The sequence below is a fragment of the Canis lupus genome, chromosome 32, assembly GCF_048164855.1.
Source record: "Canis lupus baileyi chromosome 32, mCanLup2.hap1, whole genome shotgun sequence".
Classification (NCBI taxonomy): domain Eukaryota; kingdom Metazoa; phylum Chordata; class Mammalia; order Carnivora; family Canidae; genus Canis; species Canis lupus.
In genome coordinates, this window is record NC_132869.1 from 32,495,764 (window position 1) to 32,514,960 (window position 19,197).

At 38.3% G+C, this 19,197-nt stretch overlaps 1 protein-coding gene across 4 annotated transcripts in view; it reads left to right on the forward strand.

Annotated features, from left to right (window-relative positions):
- Window positions 1-19,197, forward strand: part of ZNF609 (zinc finger protein 609) — a 209,115-nt gene that overhangs the window by 163,211 nt on the left and 26,707 nt on the right. The window lies entirely within an intron of this gene.

Consider the following 19,197-nt stretch of genomic DNA (forward strand, 5'->3'; position numbering starts at 1 on the left):
CCAGGAAAGCACAGTGGGGTGGTATAGTTGGCCAGACTATGGATTTGGCAGATGAGCAAGATTGCTTAAAATGTGATTATTTTGATATTTCAGTTGTTACTTTAAGATGGGTTCAGAGACATACATATTTTGTTATGAATGTTATCCTTTAAAATAATTTAGTTACTAATACTTACGTATGAAACCCAGTAAGTGATACTAAGGCAATAAATACAGTCTGGTATAAATGGCATATGATTTGGCCTATGATTCCAAGAGGTAAAAGGATAAGGTTGTTTTACTGGTCTGGGCCATAGTGTCCTCATTTGTGAAATGAGGAGGTTGGTCCACATATCTCTATGGTCCTTTCATTTGTGATATTTACAATTCTGTGATCATTTGTGTGGGACAGAAGAGAACTGTCTTTGTTAATCATTCATTGGTTGTGGTGAGATCTGCTGGAAGATGTTGTTGAGCCCTCTGGTCTCAGTGCTTACACTGCTAAAAACAGGTCCTGGCCCTGCCCTGGTTGATAAAGCTGCTGTAACAATGATGGGCAGAAGCTATTAACAAACTTGGCAACCAGCCTTTTCTCCCACAGCAGTAGTTTTCAGACCGGTTCAGGCAGAGCTTTGCTCCCAGGTCGCTGCTGTTGCCTCTTAATGATACCAGTAAGAACTCCCTCTTTCTCTCTCTTCTCTCTGGCTCTGACTGCTTTATGAAACAAGAAGCTGTTCTGCACCTTTTCTGATACTTCATTATCCTATCTCCCTCAGGCTTTACTGAACAAAGAAATCATAGGGCATCAACTTCATAATTTAGGCAGCTGGAGATCATTTCCCCAGGATAGGGGTGGGTAGGTAGCTCATTCCCCCTGGCATGAGGCAGCATTGCTAAATGGCCTGTGTTTTGTCTGCCAGGCTTAGGCTTTGTTAGGCCCATTCAGCCTTCTCTGTATTTGAGTTAAATTATAGTGGCAAACCAAGCCCCTGTACTTTCAGAAGGGTAGGGGTTAGGAAAAAATGGAAAGTGTGTCATTTATAGTCCCTGCTACTTGCTAATTGCTCAAGGAATTTTTGTTTAATCCACTGTCACTGTGCTTACTCCTGCCAGATCCTTTATTTCCCCTAGTTGCTGCCTTCATGGCCTTCTCCATAGCAACAAGCTCTGTGACAAAAAGGCTATGGTGAGAAATTGAGTAGTTTCCCCTCCTACAAGCTGTACTCTATTTTTTGTTTAGTATGTCTTTAAAAAGCCGAAAAGACTGCTATCGAATACTTTTCTACCCCAATTGAACTCAAAATCAATGAAACTTTTTAACCCTGAACTAATTCAGTGAAAAATCTGCCTTCTACTTGAGTCTGATTATGCCCACCTTTTGAAAATTTTCTTTTATCATTCAGTATATTAAAATACTGTGCATATTCCCATTTACTAAGCTCCCCTCTGCTTTTCAGCTTTTAGCCTGCTCCTTAGAATTATTCTATTAAAATATCTCCCAGAATCAGTTATCACTATGGAGAAAGAATGGATGGAGAAAGTAGAAACACTTTCCCCCACCACTACCACCCCAAGCGCTGTTGCATTAGACACTAGACTGGTCTGCTACCCTGGAGTTTGGGCAGACTGCCCAAAGTATAGAACTAGCTTACATCTCAGCTGATCCTGATACTGATGCACAGGAGTCACAAACCCAAGTGTTTTTGTTTTTATGTTAATAGGTCTTATTGAACAATAACAGATATAAACATGTGCACAAATTATTAGCAAGCAAGTCATCAAGTTTTCAAAATGAACCCACTTTGTGGTATCAGTACCTAGATGAAGAAATGCATTATTACCACAACCCCAGAAGCCCCTTCATTCTTCCCTTCCAATAACTAACCACTTAAAAAAAAAAAAAATCTATTCTGACTGCCAACTTCATGGATTAGTGTCCTCTATTTTGAACATTATAAAAATAAAATCATTACATTGTGTACTTTTTTAATGTCTAGGTGTTTGACATTATGCCATTGAAAATTATCCATGTTGTTACATGTAGTGGTACTTTGTTCTCATTATTTTATAGTATTTCATTATGTGAATATAACACTATTCAGTTGTTGATGAGCATTTGGATTGTTGTAGTTTGGGCTGTTGTGCAAAATGCTGCTGCAGAAATTGTTGTATGTGTCTTTTGAAGACTGTATGTACACATTCCTATTCTGTATATACTTAGGAATGGAATTACTGGGCAGCCCTGGTGGCGCAACGGTTTAGCACCGCCTTCAGCCCAGGGCGTGATCCTGGAGACCCAGGATTGAGTCCCACGTCAGGCTCCCTGCATGGAGCTTGCTTCTCTCTGCCTCTCTCTCTTTCTCCCCTCTGTGTATTCTAATGAATAAATAAATAAATAAATAATCTTTAAAAAAAATAAAAGGAATGGAATTACTGAGCCCTTCAGTACATATCTGGTCAGCTCCAGTAGATATTGCCAGTTTTCATGAGTGTCTGAACTGACTCATAGTCCTACTTCTGATTAGAACCCTGGTTGCTCTGCATTCTTACCAGCACTTGACCTTACTTGTCTTTTTCGTTTCAGCCATCATGCTTGGTATGGTATCTCATTGTGATATTAATTTGCATTTCCATGAAGATCATGAAATTGATAAGATATATTTTCATGTGCTTATTGTCCATTTGGAAATCTTTTATGAAGTGCATATTCAAACATTTTAACCACTTTTGGATTGGGCTGTATGTTTTTTCTTATAAATTTGTAGGAATTTCTTACATATTCTGATTATGAGTCCTTTATCGGGGGGGGGTGTGTATAATGTCTTCTATTTTGTATCTTGCCTTTTCTCTTATGGTGTAACTTTAAATGAATTAGAGGTTCTTCATTTTTGTGAGATCTGGTTTATCTTTTATTTCTTTTATAGTTAGTGCTTTGTGTCCTATTTAAGAAAATTTGGGGGGCACTTGGTGGCTCAGTCAGTTGGGCTTCTGCCTTTGGCTCAGGTCATGATCCCAGAGTCCTGGGATCGAGTTCCACATCAGGCTCCCTGCTCAGTGGGGAGCCTGCTTCTTGCTCTCCCTCTGCTGTTTTCCCTGCATATGCTTTTCTCTCTGTGTCAAATAAATAAATAGGAAAGAAAATTTTGCCTTTCCCAAGATAATAAAGATATTCTCCTATATATTTTTTGAGAACTTTACTTTTTAAATTTTTCATATATAGATCTACAGTCTATCTGAGATTGATTTTTCTTTAGGGTATTAGTTGGGAGTCAAGATCCTACTTTATGTATATGGTTACATAAATGACCATAAATGACCCAGCACCTTATTGAAAAAGGCTATTCTCTCCACCATCACCCCTGCACTGCAGTGTCAAATTTGTCATAAGTCAAGTGACATAGGTGTGGGGTGTGGGTTTATTTCTGAACTCTTCTGTTCTACTCATCCATTTGTGGTCTTGTGTGAGTACTACACTGTCTTAATAACTATAGCTTTCTGAGGCTTGGTATCTAGTACTATAAGTTCTCCAGCTTTATTGTACTTCTTCAAGATTTCCTTGGATATTCTTGGGTTTTTGCATTTTCATATAAATATTAGGATCAGTTTGTGAATTTTTATGAAAAAAAGACACACACACAGCCTGTGGAGATTTTGAGTGGAGTTACATTGGCTTGACAAATAAATTTGGGAAAGAGCCGAAGTTTTATCCTTTTATTTAAGCTAGTGTTACTCAGTTGGGGATTGGCATAGTGGTACATGAGATCAGAGCAAGTCAGTGATATCACTTAGGAAGCTTGTTTAAAAGATATGTTGACTGTCCCTTATTCCTGATGTTCTGAATCAGCAGTCTTATAGAGCTTAGCTATTTATTGTGAAACAACTTCCCAAGAAATTATGATTTGCTGCCATCATCACTGTTCTCCACCCATTCTGTTTGAGAGCCACTGACCTAGACTGTAATCTTGGCTAGCAGCAGTAATTCACTGAGGCTAATTGAGGTAAAATCTGATTTAATCAATGCCAGGTCTGCTTTGGAGGCCATATTTCCTAAGACTACAATAACTACCAAAAACTGGGTGGTTTAAAACAAATTTATTATCTCACAGTTTTGGATGCTAGAAGTCAGAAATCAAGGTGTTAGCAGGGCAGTGCTCTCTCTGATGTAGGCAAGAATGTTTCCTGGCCTTTTCTAGCTTCTGGTGTTTGCCAGCAATCCTTGGCATCCCTTGGCTTATAGATGTCATCACTCCAGTCACATGGTTATCTTCTCCCTCTGCCTTCACATCTTCTTTCCTCTGTATGTGTCTGTCAGTGTGGCCAAATTTCCCCTTTTTATTAGGACACTAGTCGTACTGGATTAGAGCCCACTTAAATGACCTCATTTTAACTTGATTGCCTTTGTAAAGACAGTTTCCAGATAAGATCACATTCTAGCTATGGGAAGTTTAGGACTTCAATATTTCTGTTTTGGGGGACACAATTCAACCCAAAACAGAAGCCATTGAAAATTTCAAAATACTTATTGTCACAAGTTAGAGGAAGGAAATCCAGAACCGTTTATAATAATAAGAGTCGTTGCTTTGCAAAGCCGCTCTGGACAGAAGATCATCCACCCTCTGACAGTCTCAACCATTCCTCTCTCTACATTACTATCTCCCCTTCTTTTGGCACTGAAAACTACAATGTGGTTTGGTTCTGCTCTGTTAACAAACCCTGAAAATGCCACGTGGGGGTTACCAGAAAGAAAAAGAGGCTTCAGCATTTAGCTGTTTCTGTCAGCCTCTAGCTGAAGAAGACTGGAAGGAAAAGTGCCTCATGTAACCTAGCTACTAGCCATGTTCTTATCCTGGTTTTTCCTGTTAGGCCATAAAGCAGTAAAACTGTGGACAAGTGTGATTCCATCTCAGCCTCAGGCAAGTATTTCTTCAAAGCTGTCCCATTGAGATGATACCATCCTTCTTATTTCCAGTAGCTTTCAGACAAGGACTCCAGCTGGACAGCCGAGGGCATGATGACCTCTGTTGGCTGCCCCCCAGTGTGGGTACAGTGTGTGGCTACCCCAGCAAGAAGGAAAGAGAAGATGTAAGATTTCAGGGTGTAGTGAGCCAGCCTTTGATGCACTTACCCAAAGTTTCCATGGTGTGGGAACTTATAGATGGGAGGAGAAATTGTATTAGATCTTTACTGTTCCTCCCCAGCCTCCTTGTCCCTACAGATTGGGGGTGGAGTGGCTTACATTTGGTAAATGTGACAATGGTTTCAGCTGCCCCTCTATTATACTTTTGCCTGAAATTCTGTGGAGAGAAAATACCATGGTTATGTGAAAATGGTTCCAGGATGGTGGGTGTTGTCTTGTGCTTTCTTGGTTCATTCAGCCCCAAAACATCTCAGAAATAAGAAACTTAGGACTTTTTTTCCTGTCAATCCCAGGACTGAAGGCAGAAGAATTTGAAGACACCATTTTCTATAGCAGTGGTTCCCAGATTTTGCTGTACATTAGAATGTGGGGGCAGGGATTTAAAGACATGATACTCAGGTCTCACCCAGTTATTAAATTAAATCACACTGTCTGTAGTGGGAGCCAGGTGTCAGTATTTTTAATCATCTAGGGGTGCATCCCATTTACACCAAGTTGAGGAAGCACTGTTCATAAGCTTCAAACATTTTGGCAAAAGACTTTATTCCAAATTGCCTTATGGGATAACTTCAGAGGTTTATACTTAGAATATTAATAAAGGGCTCCTGGGAAATACAGATTCTCTTTGGAATTATCTTCTCTAAGGGAATAATAACCACACTTCTGGCTTTGGGTTTCTGGTTTTGGAAGACTCATACATGACTTGATCCTTCCCTACAGTCAAATTTCTGACTTGCAGATGAATGGATTGCCAGGATAAGTGAGATTAAAAAACAACAACAACAACATAACATCTGGGGATATTGCTCTTAAACTGATTTGGGGTTCTGCCTGCTTGAGGTTTAGTAGGACATCAGAATTTATTCCATAGTAAAGCATTCTCTGTAATAATTTTTACCGCAGTAGACAAATTGGGGACTAGTTTTACCTAAAATATGACACTCTGTCAACGTTCCTGATATTACTACATGGTAAACCCATTTTAAAAAAGAATAGTTTTCGGAATATATCCAATTTAGGGGGGAAAATACTTAGGTAGTAGATGAACCACAGATGGCCCTAATTTTCTTTAGTCTTTTCATTTCTGAAGATGACTAAGTTGGATGAATTTCTAATTATATTCACCCTTTTCCTACACCTCTGGTTTGAACTTTAGTTTTGGAAGAAACAGTGCTCAAAATTTGCATAATCTCTAATCACAGGGCAAGATTAAACATTAGACAGTATACCAGAGATCGGCTGTGAGAAGTAAACAATTCCTATGTTCCACCAGTTAGGGTTTCCACAGAGGTAATAGTTTCAAACCAGCTGTCCTCTTGGCGTCCTCTTGTGTAACTCTCCTCTCAGTCCTACCAATTCGTACAGTATACTACTCCAACCCAAGATGCAGCTATACTTACACGTTTCCAGAAACTGTGACTTATTTACTTTCCTCCACCCTTATCTCTACAGAGGACTAGAAAACCTGAAATTAGTATTGACTGGGAGTTGAGATATTTGTTGCAGATGCATCATCCTCCTTCTTGCCCCTACTTCCAATACCAGTTGACAAACATGTCTGTCATTCTTATTGAGAAAGAAATTAGAACTATGCAGAGCCCATTTAACAGGCTCTTCATCAGTTAGTGGTGGCTAAAAAGACCTGTGGCCCATATAAGAAGTATGGGGCGTATAAAGAAGACTTTATCAGGAAAGCAAAGAGAAGAGCACAATTGAAGGCATATTCAACTTCCAGAGACAGGACTAAATTGTACCACACTTGGGCATCATTATAAAGAATGTTAGTAATAACCATTAGTGTTTACTGTTAACCACTCCCGTTGGTGCTGGACATTAGCTTAGTTCTTTTTGTTTCTCTAACCACACTAAGGAAATACAGCTTCCAAGGGGATCTTTTTTGTGGTTATGTGCTTTTTTAAAAAGAAGGGCAAGGGGGGGAAAGGGGTCTTTTAAAAATAACATTATAGAACTGATGTTTGCACATCCAGGAATGAATCCCTTTATATGACTGACTTCTTTCTTAAGATGTGAGTATTAGAGGTCAGTTGTAAATTGCATAGAACAAATGAAATGGTTTGGTACCAAAGGAGTCTTGCTAAGTCCATTTGTATTAAACTGTGCAAATGATCTAATATGTCATCTGTAAATGGTGGGCAAAGTTGAGAGTTGTTGATCCAGTGGGTAACTTTGTTTTTGTTATAAAAGTTAATAAGTTGAAAGTTTGAAGTAGAGAAGGTTTTATATGTATTTTTAGACCAAGGAACTCTCTACTAGGTCACGTTCTAGTAAGAGGAGGAATGTGGAGGCTTAAAAGTCTTTGTTTTGAGCTTTTTTAGACTGCTTTGGATTCATGATGAGAGGCAATAAACTATAATTTCCTTCTGCATTTTCTATCCTACTACTAGCAACTATTTTTTCATCGGATTTTTTTTTTAAGATTTTATTTATTCATGATAGACACAGAGAGACAGAGAGGCGGAAACACAGGCACAGCGAGAAGCAGGCTCCATGCAGGGAGCCCCATGTGGGACTCGATCCCAGGACTCCAGGATCATGCCCCCCGGCCAAAGGCAGGCGCCAAACCGCTGAGCCACCCAGGGATCCCTCTCATCTGATGTTTTTTAAAGTTATATTTTTTGCTGATTTAAAAATGCCTGGTTTCTTAGATATGACACTAAAAGCATGGGCAATAAAAGAAAAAATAGTTAAATTTGATTCCATTGAAATTAAAAACTTTTATTCATCAAAAGATAATATCAAGAGAGTTAAAAAGACAACCAACAAAATGAGAGAAAAATTTGCAAATTATGTATCTGATAAGGGATTAAGGCCCAGAATATATAAAGAACTCCTGCAACTCAACAACAAAAACACCAAACAACTGAATTCAACCAGAGGACTAAAATAGACTTTTTGCCAAAGATGTGCAGATGATCAAGAAGTACATGAAAAGATGCTTAACATTATTAATCACAAGGGAAATGCAAATTAAAACCATAGTGAGATACTTCACACCTACTAGGATGGCTGTTATCACAAAAAGAAAAAGAAAAGGGCAATAACAGGTGTTAGAGAAGATGTAAAGAAATTGGAACCCTCATAGATTATATATAGATGGGAACATAAAATGCCATAGCCACTGTGGAAAACACTGTCCTCATTCCTCAGAAAGTTAAGTGTAAGAATTAACATATGATCTAGCAATGCCATTCCTAGATAGATACCTCAAATAATTGAAAACTAGTGTTCAAATAAAACTTGTACATGAATATAATATTTGTAGCAAAATTATTCATAGTAGCCAGAGGATAGAAACAATCCAATGTCCACCAACAGATGAATAAACAAAATGTGTTGTATACTTTCAATGGAATATTATTCAGCAATAAAAAGGAATGAAATTTTGATGCATGCTACAATGTGGATAAACAATGAAGACATTATGCTAAATGAAACAAATCACTCACAAAAGAACAAATACTGTATGATTCCACTTAGATGAGGTATCTAGAATAGGCAAATTTATAGAGACAGAAAATAGAATGGAGTTAGCAGGAGCTAGGAGACAGAACGGGGAATTAGTGCTTACTGGTTACAGAGTTTCTATTTTGGGTGATGAAGACCTTTTTTTTTTTTTTTTAAGATTTTATTTATTTATTTGAGAGAGAGGGGGGAGCAGGGGGAGCAGCAGCCAGAAGGAGAGGGAGAAGCAGGGAGCCCAATGGGGGATTGATCCCAGGAACCCCGAACCCCGGGATCATGACCTGAGCCAAAGGCAGATGCTTAACCAGCTGAGCCACCCAGGCACTCAGGTAATGAAGAACCTTTGAAAATAGATAGTAACTATAGTTCTCAAAAAATCAATAACAAATATTTATTGACAATCTGGAAAATAAAAAAAGAATTCATAAATCACCCAGAGATGACTACTGTTATGATTTTGTTATATTATACATACATTTTCTTTTAGTTTTAACAAATTGGGACCTGTCTCTATATATTTGTAATCTTCTTTGTTTATGGATGAATATATAATGAACATTCTCCTTATAACCTTAAATTGTATCCTGTAACATTGTTAAAAACCACATATTCCATATTAAGGATGTATCACGATTGATTTAATCAAGTTACATTCCCCCTTTTTTTTTCATGACTTAGAAAAAGATACTTCTGGATTTTCCAACTCTTTAAGAACTGAGCTTTGTTTTTCATATAAATATAATATAAAGGGAAACACATTATGTGTCTCACAGCTTTGCGCTGTTGAGTTTCTGTCCCCTAGCTCTTTTTCCTGTTTCTATCCTCTTGCTGCCTTTTACTTTGACATTTTCTTTTTGCTTCTTGCCTCTTCTGCTCTATGTATCTTCCCCTTTGCCACCAGTATGCAGCTTTATTGGTGCTTCTGTTTCTTTTCTGGTAGACAGAGGTCAAACATAAAATCAATACCCTGCTTCTCAGCCAAAAATAAACCTACAAGTGTTGATGTCTTTCACTCTAGCCCACAATTTTATTCTCAAATGCAATACACAGACCATTTAGTGTTTTACACCTGGAAATGTGGGCTGCTGAGAACCAAGAAAGTGTATCCTCATATTGTGAGACAACATAGTTAAGAATACAGGCTTTAGAGTCAGACTGATTTGGATTCAAATCCTGGCTTTGTATCTTATTTAGCTGAGTAACAGGAACAGATTGCTCTAACCTTCCATTTCTTCATCTGTAAAATAGGAATGATAATAATTTGGAGATTGTCAAGAGGATTAAATATGAGATAATATATGGAAGACTCTTCTAACACAAAAATGGGAACTTTTTAATGAAAAGCAATGCTTTTTACTTTTTATTGAAGTTTAGTTGACATGCAGTGTCATATTTCAGGTGTACAATGTAGTGATTCAACAATTCTGTAAGTTATGTTATGTTCACAGTAAGTATAGTTACCATCTGTCATCCTACATTATTACAGTATTACTGATTGTATTCCCTGTGCTGTACTTTTCATCCCAGTAAGTGGTAACTACTATCTTGAAAACCATCAACAATGGGACGTCTGAGTGGCTCAGTGGTTGAGCGTCTGCCTTCAGCTCAGGGCATGATCCTGGAGTCCCAGGATCGAGTCCCACATCAGGCTCCCTGCATGGAGTCTGCGTCTCCCTCTGCCTGTGTCTCTGCCTCTCTCTATATATCTCTCTGTGTGTGTCTCTCACGAATAAATAAATAAAATCTTTAAAAAAAAAAAAACATTAAGGATAAATACTGTACTTCCCACCCCCTCCCCCAAAAAAAGTCAGAAAAAGCAACAAAAGATTTAACTTATGTCTGGGACTAAGCCATCTTTTTAAATCATTAGGACTCGGAAACTTCTTCCACAACTTCAGTGGGATTAGAGCCTAAATCTGAACTGATGGGGCAGCCCGGGTGGCTCAGTAGTTTAGCATTCCTCCTTCAGTCCAGGGCCTGATCCTGGGGACCCGGGATCGAGTCCCACGTCGGGCTCCCTGCATGGAGCCTGTTTCTCCCTCTGCCTGGGTCTCTGCCTCTCTCTCTCTCTCTGTGTGTGTGTGTGTGTGTGTGTGTGTGTTTCTCATGAATCAAAATAAAATCTTAAAAAAATAAATCTGAACTGAGTGGGCAGACATAGTATACGATAACAATTAAGGGATGCCTGGGTGGCTTAGCAGTTAAGCACCTGCCTTCGGCCCAGGGCATGATCCTGGAGTCCCAGGATCGAGTCCCACATCACGCTCCTTGCATGGAGCTTGCTTCTCCTTCTGCCTGTGTCTCTGCCTCTCTCATGAATAAATAAATACAATTTTTTAAAAATTTATGATAGCAGTTAAGGTCTAGGATGGTTCATCTCATAAGTGGAAGAGGAAGATGGATGCTTATTGCAAATTTTGCAACAAATTTTTTCTGTGGGAAGCCTGAGCTCAGTGGTTGAGCACCTGCCTTTGGCTCAGGGTGTGATCCCAGATTTCCGGGTTCAAGTCCCATGTCGGGCACCTTACATGGAGCCTGTTTCTCCCTCTGCCTGTGTCTCTGCCTCTCTGTGTGTCTCTCATGAATAAATAAATAAAATCTTTTAAAAAAATTTTGTCTGGCAGCAAGACGTAAATAAAAGGCAAGAATTTGAACCGACTCCAGTTCAAATTGACTGTCAGACAAATTCAGACATTTGCTTTTAAATGTGAGCCCAGTAAAGTAAAATATGTATAGTGAGTTTGGCTTTTTACAGTCAGTATTCACCTTTAGATGAATTTTGAAAAGGTAAAATTGTTGTAACTTTAAACAGAACATCAGAAATACAGGATTCAGTTTAGTTTATTTGTGGTTTCTTTTTAAATTCTAGATCTTTATATTACATTTTAATAATATAAACTCATTATTGCTGAATTTCTTGAACCCTAGCACACACGCATGCACACGCACACACACACACACACAGAGGTACACACACAGCCAATACTCATGCTGCTAGAAATTTGGTGAACCACACAGGGTTGAGAATCAAAAACTAACTGATTCTTACAAATATTCTTATCTTTGAAAGAAGGAAAAGTAGTTGAGGAGCTCCTTTTCTGCTGTCAGCTCATCAGCCAGAAACGAAATCCTGTTTCTATCTAAACCCTGCCTGATGGGTTAAACAGTATTGGGGTTATTCATTCTGTTCATTAGTTACTGAGTACCTGCTAAATATCTATATAGGGAAGAGGAAAATGTAGATGTTATCTATTCTAATACAACATCATTGGGGAAGGTTGGGGAAGAGCAGGTGCCACGTTTTATTGTTTATGTGCATATGTGAAATGGCACAACATTCAAAATTTACATAGACAATAGAAAGTAAGTCTTCCTCCCCTGTCTAGGAGCTCACCTACCTTGAGACAACAACAGTTACAATTTCAAAGTATAGTTATTAATATAATATTTTAAATCAGAACATTTATTTAGAAATAGAAATAATAGGGCAGCCCAGGTGGCTCAGCAGTTTAGCGCCGCCATTGGCCCAGGGCCTGATCCTGGAGACCCAAGATCGAGTCCCACGTCGGGCTCCCTACATGGAGCCTGCTCCTCCCTCTGCCTGTGTCTCTGCCGCGCACGCTCTCTCTCTCTCTCTCTTTCTTTCTCTCTCTCTCTCCCTCTCCGTGTCTCTCATTAATAAATAAATAAAATCTTAAAAAAAAAAAGAACTAGAAATAATATAGCAGTCACAAGGATACATTTTGAGATATCAGGTAAGAAATTACAAAAAGTAAATCATTAATTTCTAAATCAAATAAGTTCAGTCACAGTAGACAATATATGTATCTGAAAGTCTTGGGGTTTAGAGGATTGAAGCGGATTAAGTTTAAAGGAGGTATAGAAAATCCATAGAGGGGAGAAATCCTTAGGCAAAAGATACCTGTACTAGAGTAGAATAAACCTGTGTTAAAGGGTAAGAGATCCTCTCTACAAACTCCAGTAACTTGTCTTTAGCATCTCAACCTCCTGAAAGTAGGAAGCTGGAGACTTGGGCATTAGTAAAGAGAGAGAGACCATTACACAGAACATTGAAAAAGGGGACTATAGAACTTTGAGGAAAAACCTTGCAGGGTTTATGTCTTTACCTGAGAAAATAGCTAACATGATTAGATAGATAACAGAATACTCATTTAGTGTCCAGTACATGTGTTAGGAGGGTAAGAGGGAAATCTTTTGCCATTTTCTTAAAACTAAGAAAAAACTAAAAATTTTGTCTGGTAAGGGCCCAGTAGAACCAATTTGGCTATCTAGAAACAGACCCTTATTTTTTTTTTAAAGATTTTATTTATTCATTTATGATAGACATAGAGAGAGGCAGAGACACAGGAGGAGGGAGAAGCAGGCTCCATGCTGGGAGCCCGATGTGGGACTCGATCCCGGGACTTCAGGATCGCGCCCTGGGCCAAAGGCAGGCGCTAAACCGCTGAGCCACCCAGGGATCCCCCCAGATTTCGTTATATTAAAATGTAAACCTTGGGATGCCTGGGTGACTCTGGTTGGGCATCTGCCTTCGACTCAGGGTGAGATCCCGTGGTCCCAGGATCGAGTCCCAACATCAGGCTCCCTGCATGGGGCCTGCTTCTCCCTCTATGTCTCTGCCTCTGTGTGTGTGTGTCTCTCATGAATAAATAAATAAAATCTTAAAAAAAAAAAAGTAAACCTTTATTAAATCAAAGAACATGTTGAACAACTTTGCCTAAGGCTAGTCCTGTTTACTTTCAAATGAACTGGAATGAAAAGAAATTTATACCCGTCACATTTTTGCCCTGTAATGCCAAATAGGCAGCTTTGTTTTCTAAGATTTGTGGAGTTGTTTCTTTCACATTTGCTTTGTATATGGGAGTTCATTTTCAGGGAATCTGATAACTGAAGTATTTTCAAATAAATATAGGCAAATAACTATACCACCAAAATAGAGCCCTATTAATGCGTACAACTGGCAGATGCCATATAATTGAGAACCAAAAAAGATCACTTTTGGCTAAATTATAGGGTTCAGTTAGTTTTCAGCTTTTCCCAAAAGGGCAACTCTGAGTAAGGCAGTTGAGCAGTCCACAGTAGCTCTTTATTAGCCTAGTTAGGTGTTCCCAGCCCACTAGCATTGGAGGGTGAAGATTGTGACAGAGCTTTCAAGAGGACTGACTCTACAGGAAAAATGCATCCTTGACATAGCAAGGATATGAGATGACCTGAAGGTTTGTAAGCTGCCCTGGCAGTAGTAGCTAATGGAGGAGGCCCAGCCAAAAGTTTCTCACAGGTGTTCTCTAGATACCAACACTGTAGTTTTCTGTAGATGCTCTCCTCTTGAGGAGGAAGTAGAAGCTGTTTTGTTTTATTCACGTGTGTTACCTCTCTCATATCTTTCTCACTAAGCCTGCTGTCGCCACCTATGTACAGGAAGTACAGTTATTCAAAGTATTTTTTAAAAACAAACCAAAAGGGAGCTCCTGGGTGGCTCAGTTGGTTGAGCACCTGACTCTTGATTTCGGCTCAGTTCATGATCTCAGGATCTTAGGATCAAGTCCCATTCCAGCTCCTTGCTCAGTGCAGAGTCACTTGAGATCCTCTCTATCTTCCTCTGCCCCTCCCTCTGCTTGTTGCATGCACCTTCTCTCTCTCAGATCTTTAAAACAAACAAACAAACAACCTCATAATGTGAAATCCTAGAGTTCAGTTCACATCCCTCTATCGTTATGTCTTATTACCTAAGATACTGAAAGTCTGTATAGAATGCACAAAATGGCTGTTCCTAAACAGGGTTTCCATTTGGTCCAAATACTTAATAATATGTAAGAGTCTTGGGTGGCAGCTATATGGATGTCCAACAATTTTATTTTAAACCAATCCTTAAAAACTTATTGCTCGTCCTTATATAAAAAAATTATTGCTTGTCCTTATACAACTCTTTATTTCCTTAAACAGGTTAGAATATTCATTATCTACACATTCCTGTGATGTGTTGGATTAGTAGTGGTAAGCGTTACTAGTAATGATGTCTTCTGCCTTATACTAAGAGTTTTACTTAGTATAAACTTTTTACTTTTTACGTCATTGTAGATTATAAACTTCCTGGAAGCAGAAACTGAGAATTATTCAATCCCATTCTTCCAAACACACACAAATGGCACATTGCTTTGAATTTACAGCTCTTTGTAGGTTGGATGAGAAACCATTGGGGTTTGAGTTGTCTGTGGTTTTAATTTCTTAGCAATGTCCAGGATTTTTCACTGCCCAAGACTGGGAACCAGAGGGGAATAAAATTGGTAGAGAAGTTATTAAATTGCTAATGAGTCATAAATTACCTCTTACCCTTTACATAATGTTGAAGGAAACTTCAGTTATAAAAGATAATATGGTTGCTCTAGCACCATCTAGAGGACAGCCTAGAAGTGTTTAAAATTTTATTTTACAACTTTATATCAGTTCACTTAAAACTAGATGCCACATCCTTCCTGTCTTTCCTCTTTTACTAAATATATCATGTTATGGTAAGGTACAGTTAATTCAGCTATTCAACCAAACTTTACGCTGTCTTTATCCATTGCTACCTGATAGCATGTTACTTTTTTGTGTGTTTACCTGTTCCAGCCGGAGTGTAAGATACATGAGGATAGGATAAGGACCATGGCTTCTACCATAGCCCCTAACTACTAATAGGAACTTATTATATATTGATTAATTAATGATAGGTATAGACATTACAAATAACCTCATGGGTTAGATCTAATATAACAGTATAGATGATTCTTAACAATGTAATGCCAAGTTGGAAAAAAAAAAAGGAATGAAGTCTGTAACATAATCCTATATATGTAAATTAAAATACACGAAATTAAGACAGTAATATACATTTTATATGCATATATACAAACAAAAAATGTGTACATTAAACAAAGAATGGCTATTGGAAAGAGGCATAGGAATTGTGTAAAATGAGTCAAGTGATTAATAACAAAAAGAGGGTGAAAACTATAACCTTCGTTCTTAGCATATTTAGAAAACAGTAGATGAGCAGCAGTTGTTTGTTGGGGGAGAATAAATTAAGCAACCCAGCGCACACCAATCAAAAGTTTCTATCTTATTTTCTATCTGTAACTTAATGGATTAGTGTACCAAACACTTTAGTATTATTAACAAGTATTTATTTAGCAACAAGTATTAGACTGAGTAAAAGACTTAAGGTCTTTTTCCTACTTTCTGACACAGCCTCAGCTCATCATTACATTATTTCACTCATGTGTATCATGCTCATGGTAAATTTGTAAAATCTTACCTATTCTTCCTTCTCTGATCTACATATACTCCATGGCTCTACCACAGTATGCAGCACATGTCGTCTTTTTGATTAATGATTTTATGTATGTTCATTTTTCTCCCCTCCAAGAGAGTAAAACTTTAAATTCAGTGAAAATTTTGAATTTCCAATAGCACTTGGCACAATGATGGGGAATAATAAATAATGTATATTTGCTGGCTAATTGCATGAGAACAGTATATGAAGTAGAATAATCTGATAATGGTTTACCAGTTGGTTTGACAGAAAAAATTAAAGCCTGGAGTAAGGACACAAGTCAGAGGCTTTCGGAATAGTCTACAGTTGAGTTAATAAGACTCTGGTGGCTGTGGTGGGAATGGAGAGGAAGACATTTAGGGAGTTCCAAGGCAGAATGACAGGCCTGGTTACTGGCTGTTATCTAGATGCCACAGAAACCCAGCTCTGCTTCCTCCCTTTTCAGCCCATGAACCCTCCTGTTTATGCCAAAGTTCCCTGCTTGCTTTACAGGTCCAGAATTCAGGTCCTCTCTTCGGGTCCAGAATTCTCGTAACTTAAGAGAATTCCAACTGGGCAAGCAGATCTCCAGAAGGCAAAACTGACAGCAGTGGTAGAACTGGCTGGTCCCCAACTTTCTGTCTTCCAGCATGAAGGTAGCAGCAGCTTTTAACATCTCTATAAAAAAGCAAAAGTAAGGATGCCTGGCTGGCTCAGTTGGTAGAGCGTACGACTCTTGATCTCAGGGTCTTGAAGCCCCACATTAGGCATAGAGTTTACATAAGAGAAAGAAAAAGATTGGGGTACCTGGGTAGCTCAGTTGGTTAAGCGTCCAACTCTTAATTTCAGCTCAGGCCATGATCTCAGGGCAGGGAGATCGAGCCCCGTGTGTGTGTGTGTGTGTGTGTGTGTGTGTGTGTGTGTGTGTGTGTGAGAAAAGAAAGAAAGAAAAAGGCAGAAGTGAAACAGTGCCTGGATTTTATGCCTTAAGTCATCAGTTCTAATAGGTTTTGTATTCAAGACTCCTTTCACTCTTAAAAATTATTCAGCGGGTGCCTGGCTGGCCTCAGTTGGAAGAGCACGTGACTCTTGATCTCAGGTTGTAAGTTTGAACCTTACATTAGGAGTAGAGATTACTAAAAAAAAAAAAAAAAAGGAGTAGAGATTACTAAATAAATAGACAGCTAAATATTAAAGACTTCTAAGAGCTTTTGTTTATATCTATTGATATTGTATCTCTTTATATTTACCATAACAGGAATTAAGAAACTGTTAAATTATGTAGTTTTTAACCCATTTAAAAACAATAGTAAGAAACCTATTATATGTTAATGTAGGTTTATGAAAAATATAGTTTCTAAAACAATATTTAGTGAGAAGAATGTTTTAAATGTTTTTACAAATGTCTTAAATGTATGGCCTAATAGAAGACGAGCTAGATTTTCATCTATACTTACATATTGATTTGTTGAAATATCACGTTATATATAGCCTCTAAAAAGACTCTTATTCAGGATAGAATGAAAATAAAAGACAAATTTGTTTTAGTATTATTATGAAAATAGTTTGATTTTGCAGAGCCCTTGAAACTATCTTTGGGACTTCCAGGGGTCCCAGAACCATACTTGGAGAACCACTGCCCTTAAGCAGTGCTTTTTAATTTCTCTCTCTAGGAGAGACTGAAAGATGTATCTTTCATTTTGTAGCCATGCCTAAGCATTCTTGGCATTTTTACTGAAACCCTCATTGCCCATTGGTAGAAATAACATACTTAAAAAAGGAATAAAAACAAGTCTTCAGTTTTAAAAATTTTGTTTATTGGATATTGGTCACACACACATAGAATACTAAATTCAAAGCTCACTAACAAACTAATTATAGAGAGTTACCAGAAATGGTTTTGTCTGACTGATTCCTTTGTCTACCAGCTGTAGAATTTTCCTCCATGAACTGTGTTTTTTGTTGTTGTCATTTGTTTTTAAATATTTTTTTTTATTTTTAGCAATCTCTACACCCAATTTGGGGCTTGAACTCACAATCCTGAGATCAAGAATCATGTTTTACTGATTAAGCCAGCCAGGCACCCCTCCCCCTGGACTTTGAACTCAAATATAACAGACTCTTAAGAGAATCACGGCATAAATGGATGTAGAATGTATGTGGCCATGAAGTCAGATAAAAGGACCTATAGGGCTGATGATTGAGCTATCTCAGTGTTGACTCCCTGATTTTCTCTAGAGTAGATTACAAGAAGGAAGTTGGATGATACACAAAAGTTGGTGATAAGGGGACGATTGCTACTGTGAAAAGTAGACCTATTAATGACAAGAAAAAGTGACTGCTGACAACCAAAGAGGAGACTGAAAAGCCAAACAAAAACTTAACAGAGCAATTTGGTTGTAATTAATAGAGGGTCATTAAGCCTTAATACTCCAGTAGCCTTTTTTTTTAAACAGGTTATTATTTTTTTAAAGTAAACTCTACCCCCAACATGGAGCTCAAACTCACAACCCTGAAATCAAAAGTCCCATGCTCCACTGACTGAGCCAGCCAGGCATCAAACCTTTAAAGGGACACCTCTTTACCATACCATAGATAATTATATCTAGAATAATTCCCTGGGTCATCAAGAAAAAGATTAAAATATCCTCTGTATATGGAGAGTTCTCAGCTTATAAATGGCTTGTTTTCCAGAGTTGATCTCCAGAACTGTTTTTGGGGACTCAACCCATTTTTCTATAGAAACAGTTAAATAATTGTCATTTTGGGTCCCAAACTGCTTTTCATTTTATCTGTTTAACAACTTCTGAGTGCCTAATATCAAGTTAGCTCTCACTTACATCTTTGTTTTAGTGGGAGAATGCAGCTGAGGCCCAGGCCTGAGCATATATACTCTTTCCTTCTGGCTTCCATCATTTGCCCTATATGGAGTTAAGAGTCAGGAAACTATGCCCTTGGTGCCAAACCCAATTTGCTGCCTGTTTGTGTCCTTCAGTCCCTAATCTGCCTGATGTGGCCTGCCCTCATCTCCCTGACTTCATCTTTTTCTCATTCCACTGTAGCCTCATATCCACTTTGCTATTCCTCAAAACATACCAGGCACATTCCCATTAAAGGTCCTGCATTTTCTTCTACCTAAATGTTCATCATTCTAATCTCCATGCAACTCACTGTCTCCCCTCTGTCAGGTGTCTCACCTTGTATGTCACCTTTTCAATGAGGCTTTTCTTGACCTCCTTTGTAAAATAGCAACATCCCCACCCCTCACATTCTCTTTTCGTCTGCT